General features: G+C 38.2%; 1 pseudogene; it reads left to right on the top strand.

The window, feature by feature from the left end:
- The first annotated feature begins 648 nt into the window (after window positions 1–648).
- Window positions 649–5,244, top strand: LOC116113485 (annotated as a pseudogene).
- The last annotated feature ends 1,921 nt before the right edge of the window (window positions 5,245–7,165 follow it).

The following is a 7,165-nucleotide window of genomic DNA, read 5'->3' on the forward strand; positions in this document are numbered from 1 at the left end:
ACTGTAAATCTTGGTGTTGTGTGTGTGATTCTGTTTTGTGTTAAGAGTTTTGTGTTTGCTTTTTGGTTGATTTGTTGCGAGCAGGTATAACATCCTTGATTATAGTTTTATAAATATCTCGTTCTATCCGGATTCTTCAGCGTTTTCATTTACAGGAGTTAGCCAACCATCTGCATACATCTGTACAATTAATTACATCGGTGTCCTACAATCTGACAATCACCATAATCTAAAAAGTTTACATGAAATTCTTTGCTGAGAGAAAATTGAAGAGAAATAATGTTGTATCTCTCCGACACTTCTATAATCTTCACGTACAACTCTCCTCTTTGTCCCAAGCCCCCCAAAGTTTGGGCATGGTGGCCAACTTGGTGTTGTTTGCGGTTGCTTTAACATCTTTTGGGTTTCACTAATTGGCGGTTCATATGTGGTGAAACAATGGTTATGAAGGCTGCGGTGTATGCGTAACGGTGGATAATGGTGGCGCCACGTGATTAAGTGAGACGATTGCTGCTTTTTTTTTTTTTTTTTCAATTTTCTGTTAATTGTATTTCGAAGTTCAGTTGTGTGTGTATAGCGGGAAAGCATTTGTCAAAGTCAAGTCGCGGAGCAACTAGTTAGTGAGTCAGAACTTTTGTAGTGGTGATAATGGATTTAGTAAGTCCAACCCTAGAGATTCGCACTAAATTGTGTGGTTGCACTTCTAATCGCATTGATGTCATCCGTGATCTCGGAGACAACTTGGGTTTATTGAGAGAGGCAAGGCGTGAACTCGAGAACATCAACCAAGATGTCAAGAGCTTAGTCGAGCGTGCAAACCAGCAATATCATAAGCGTACCAACAAAGTTGAAGGCTAGCTGGAAAGTGTACGACTTAAATTGGAGGAAATGGATAATAAATTCCAGAGAGGAGAGCAAGAGATCCAAAAGAAATGTTTAGGAACTTGCTGTCCCAGGAATTGTTACTCAGTCTACAAGATTGGTGATGAAGTAAGGGGACTGTAGCGGTGAATCGATTAATTGGCAGAGGGACAGAATTCAAATCGGTGGATGATGTTTCTAAAAAACTTCCGTAGCCTCCAGTGGATGAGATATCTGTAAAGAAGACTGTGGGCATGGACTCCATATTGGATGAAGTTTGGAGATGCACTGAAGACCATGAGGTGAGAGTCATCAGCATATATGGGATAAGAGGTGTTGGCAAGACCACCCTCTTACAGAAACTTAACAATTGATTCATCGATGTGGTGATTTGGGTTACAGTGTCTAGAGAAGTTAACTTGAAAGAAATTCAAGAAGTAATACGAAATAAACTAGACATTCCAGAAGATATATGGAAAAGAAGAGCCGATGAGCATGGTAGAGCTGTAGAAATCTACAGAAGCTTAAGAGGGAAAAAGTTTGCGTTATTCCTAGACGATCTGTGGGAGCCAATAGATTTGCAAAAGGCGGGAGTTCCTGATCTTTCATGTCATAAAAAACATGAAAAATAGTATTTATAACTCGTTCAGAGGATGTGTGCGATAGCATGGATGCTGCTGTCAAAAAAATTGAAGTGTTTGTCATTTGAAGAATCCTTTGAATTGTTTCGGCAATGTGTGAAGGAGGATGTCCTGAGTTCTCATCATGAAATTCCGGAGCTTGCTAAAACTATTGCCAATGAGTGCAAAGGTTTTCCGCTTGCATTGATCACTACTGGAAGGGCCATGTCTAGTAGGAGAAAACCAGAGGACTGGCAGTATGCAATCAACACATTGCAGAGTCATCCATCTAAGTTTTCAAATGTAGAAAGTCAGCGCATTTGGTTCCCTATTCCTATCCATATTCCCAATCCTATTCTCCAAATAATGTTTGGCACATTATTCCAGAAATATTACCCTATTTTTTTAATTACATTTAGACCCATAAGGTTATTAATTTCATTAAATACCCTTAAAAAAAGGTTTAAAAATTAACAAAAACACCCCCATCAACCCATACTTGCTAGATTTCGGCAACCACCGTCGGTGATAGCCGGAATCCATACAACGGCGTACCTGTCGACCATAAATGGCCGGAAGTTCACTGATCTGGCCGTCAGCGATGGCCAAAGAAATGGTCGTCGTTGACAGTCAACGACGGCCAAATCTTGGCCATTGTTGACCGAAAACGACGGCCAGATGGACTTCTTTTAACATTTTTCGGCCATCGACGGCAACTTTTGGCCTTAAATCTAGCTTTTCCAGCCAGATCCGTGGAATAATGACGCATTACGGCACAGATCCGACCGGTCTATGTCGTAACGAAATTTTTTGGCCAGATTCTGGCGGTGGTGGCCGGAATCTGGCACTGCAAGTGGTGGGGGTGAATTTTATATATTAGGGTCTTTAATTAAATTAGTAAACCTAAGGGCTTTTTCATAAAATTTTAAAGTTTACCATGTAATACTCCCCTATCCAACAACCCAATATTATTCCCAAAATCTTATCCAAAATACTGAACCAAACGCACCGGTGTTTCGAGTTATGATGATGTGGCTTGCAATTGACACGTCGGAGTCAATAACAGTCAAAGCAAGTGGAATTATAACTTTTCCTGTGCGACGTCGTTTTGGTTATCAAAGTTTAAGTGCCCTACCTAGAACTCGACTCTCATTCTATTGTAGAGATGGCAATGGGCCCGAATTTTTCGGGTACCCGGCCCGAAAAGGCTGGGCTTTGCCTGGTGTTCACGGGCTTGGGCTTGGGCCTATGCCTGATTTTAAGGACCGACCTTGGGTACGAGCCTGGCCTGGGTATGCCTTCAGGCCCGTCCCGGCCCGACAATTTTAGTATTAATTTTCCTAAATTATCTTTATACTATATATTTAATTACAAGATTATCCTACATATAAATACCCATTTTCCCCAAACCCTAATCTCCTCTCATTTGATGAATATTCAAAAATAAATTAATATTTAAAAACTATTTTTAGAATTAAAAATATAAGAAAAAATTGAAATTTATTAATATTTAAAAATTGAAATTATAAAAATGGGCGAGCTTGGACTGGGCCTGAAGTTACAAAAAGCCGATCGGGCCAGGCTTGGGCTTTTACCTATTATACCCGTGATGGGGCCAGGCCGGGCTTGGGCCTTTGTCATGAGGTAGGCCTTGGGCCTGGGCCAAGGGGTACCCGGTCGCGGCCCGGCCCATTGCCATCACTATTCTATTGTAACAAATTTCAAAGCTCATCCCTCTCTCTCTCTGGTCCTGATTTAGCCCTAAGTCTTCGATTGTGGTAGAAGATTCTAGTGCTTGTTATCTCCAAAGGATTTCAGATCGTATTGGACAGCTGGTGATTGATCAACGGAGCCTTGATGTGTATAAAATCAGACCAATATGTGTGAGAAGAAAAAGAGTAGTGAGAGGCTTAATCGGGTGTGTTCTTTCCTGTATTTTTGCTTGTTAAATAATCTCTGTAACATTGTTCTCTTGATGAATGAAATACCCTAAAGTGTGTCTTGAAGAGTGGATGTAGGCTGCCTTAGCCGAACCACTATAAATCTCTGCGTGTCATTTTTATTCAGTTTTTCATGCTTTTATTAATCTCTAAATTGATTGCTTATTATACTGTATAAGTTGATTGTTGAGTTGTTCATTGATTGAGTTTGTTGAAATCAGCTTAGTTGAAAACCCTAGTTGTTACTACACGAGTTTTGAGGTTTAGTTATAATAGCTTGAGGGATGATAAACACAAAAATTGTTTTCTATATTGTTCCATGTTTCCAGTGGATCGTATTATTAGAAAAGATGAACTTATTGAACTCTGGATTGCGGAGGAAATTTTACCTGATCATGGATTAGAGGATGCAGGATATGCTGGAGAGTACATTATTGGAAGTTTAAAAAATGCATGCTCATTGCAGAAGTTGGGAGATTCTGATGATTATGTTAAGATGCATGACGTCCTACGTGACATGGCTCTGTGGATAGCTTCAGAAACAAAGAGCAAGATTTTTGTTTATGAAAATTCTGATTTGATTGAAAAACATGGGATTGCTACATGGGAGGAGGCCGTCAGAATATCACTGTGGGGTGGAAAGCTTAAACTTTCCAGTGAAACGCCATTTTGTGCTGGTCTTCTAACTTTTCTTGTTAGACATAATCTGGTAATGGGAGCTAAAAGTTTCTTTCCATCTATGCCTGCTATGAAAGTTTTAGACTTGTCAAAGAATAATGTCGTCATTACATTGCCTGGGGTAAGTGAGCTGATAAATTTGCAGTATCTTAATTTGTCGGATACGAATATAAAAGAGTTGCCAATTGCGGTTAACAGTTTGACAAAATTGAGGTTTCTGCTGTTAGATGGTACAAGGAGGCTCAAATCTATTTCAGGAGGAGTGATATCAAGCCTTTCATCACTAAAAGTATTCAGCAGAGTACCAACTAGAGGTAACAATCTTGCATTTCAGCCCTTTTGGAATTCAATCTTATTACAAAAGTTGGAGTGCTTGAAAAAAATTGAAGAAATTAGCCTCCCCATTGTTTACCATCGATGCTGTATTTCTATTAAAATCATCCCCCAAGTTACAAAGTTGTGTTAAAAGGTTAGTAACCAAGTGGGAGCAGGGTGAGGAGTTGCATTCACCCAACACATCCTCTTCGATTCTAAGTTCTGGCTCTTTCGCCAACCTTCATGATATCTATATCAGTAAGTGTTTGGTAAAAGATTTGGCATGCCTCAGATATGCTACACGGCTTAGATTTGTTTTTGCTGATGACTGTCCCTTATTGTAAGAAATAATTGCGGATGACTTTAGCTCTTCATTATCAGAAGACTCGAACGTATTTAAAAATCTGAAGCAATTAAATTTTTGTAATCTACCACTTCTAAAGAGCATATGCCGAGTCATGCACTTCCCTTCCCTAGAGAGGATATATGTTGTCAATTGCCCAAATCTGAGAAAACTCCCACTTGACATTGTCAGCGAGAATAACAGCAGAATTTCGATATTGGGAGATAAAGAGTGGTGGGATAAGCTGGAGTGGGAGCATGTAGACATTAACCAGCATTCAGACTGCACCACGGCAGAATCTTGGCCTTACAATTTCCCTGATTTAACAGTAGCTGAAAACTGGCTTCATGAGCCCAGTTATACATATGAAGCAACAAAGTTTGAGAGCCCTCTCGACCCCTCCCTGCAATTCTACCGGATGATCAGACCCTTCAAACGGCAACTGAAGTTTATGAACTCGACATCTAACCCCGAGGAGGAAAGCTGAAGAGGTCCTGAATGGTACTTTCGATTCCTATCTAGATTAATTTATTTTATTCCTACCTACCGTAAAACTTTCTTAAAATAAATCTTATAATGAAACCAGAGAAATATTATGCAATGATTATGTATATTATGCAATGCAACCAAGTAATTTGAATAATTTTGTCTGTGTTTGTTAACTTTTAGATTTGATCAATCACAGCGTAAACCTATCTTGAAATTATTATCTGGGAGATTACTCTTACCTTTCTCATGCTTTGAGCCATCTAATCTTTAATTAATAACAAATTAAAAACTAGGAAGTTGGGTTGTAAGTTTCTGCATTGTTGAAATTTATATTAAATTTAGATCCATTAATTCTGCCTTCAATAACTGGACTAGTTAAGTTGAATTAGAAATTTATATTCTTTACTTTCAGTGGAGACAGAATATTATTGCCCTTCGTTCAATTCTGAACTATGTAATTAAATGATCATGCCACAAAAAGCTTATCACTGCAATAAAGGCACTTCTTCCAAATTTTATATTTTCTGTATTGAGTAAATTCTAAAAATTCAAAAGCTATTGAGTTTCCTGAATGTTTTGTCATTGCTCTGTAACTCTTATATGTAAATTTAACTAGTTTTGTTGTGCTATCTATCAGGGTTGTGTGAAGATTGGATCAGCAACTTTACTAATCGCAAGTGTTTGGCCTCTGTAATATTGCTGTGTAGCTGGGGACGTTAGATGGCGTTTGTGTTGTGGCATTGTCATTCTCTTCTGTGTAAATTTAACCGGTTTATTGTGTTTTGGTTGTGAAAAAGGTTCATGGACTACTCTCCATTGTACATAAACTGATGAACTTCAAATGGTGCATGTTGCGGCTTGTCTTGTTCCAATGAATTTGCATTTATTTTAAACTTAATATGTCCATGCTTATATTGATTAATTATGTTGTCGTTCACTGTATTCCTCGTCAAATACACCATCATATTAATATAAGAGGCCCATTGTGCAGGAAAATATGGCATTACATAAATTTTCAAAAAAATCTTGATGTATATGAAGTAGGCAAAAATTATGCATATGTTTTGAACTTTCAGTGTAATATATTTAATTGTGTTACTTGCACAAAAAGCATTCATCTGCTTAATTTCTCCAGAGCTTCCATCCCAGAGTAGTGCGAATCATTAGATTTAGAACCATAAACTTATTAAATTTACACAGAAGAGTATCATAAATACATTGAGTGATGCGAATCATCTCCCTGTTTTTAATATTCATACAAATCTAGTACTCGTTGTCGAGAAATACAATATTTGATAGATTTGGCGGTTAATTTATTTACTCTGAACATTTGGTTCCCTATACGTACCATGTATTAATTTTGCTGCTGATTTCATATTTTTGTGGCTTAGAGAAACATTCTGCAGTATCATGTAATTCATAATACTGGAGGATTTTCTGAATCAAATGCAGTTGGGCTTGAGAACTACTCCACACTCTATGATACTTGTGATGATGTGGCTTCTCATTTGCCATGGTGGAAGTCAGTTTTCTTTGTTAAAAGTCAAAAACATGGAGCAACGTCGTTTTGGCCAAACCTAATGAGTTATTTGTTAGACTATCACACTTTTACGCAACCTTCATCTCTCTCCTTTCTGTTTTGGTTCGACAGCTCTTAACTCTAAGAGAAAGTTCCAGAATCGATTTCATCTTACGGTTATGGAGGAATCAAAGACAGGTGGATGACGATCTAGGAAGGGAGCATGTGTATTTAACACATGCTGATGCTGAAGGAAGAGGCAGATTGAAGATTGAAGAAAACCTAGGGTTTTCGAATTTGCGTGTGTTCTTTCCTTATTGTAATATTTTATGTTCTGATCTGATCTTTACTCTATATTGTTTTGATTGATAGTGGAATGCCCTATTGTGAGCCTTGGAGA

The sequence above is a fragment of the Pistacia vera genome, unplaced genomic scaffold, assembly GCF_008641045.1.
Source record: "Pistacia vera cultivar Batoury unplaced genomic scaffold, PisVer_v2 Contig121, whole genome shotgun sequence".
Taxonomy (NCBI): Eukaryota; Viridiplantae; Streptophyta; class Magnoliopsida; order Sapindales; family Anacardiaceae; genus Pistacia; species Pistacia vera.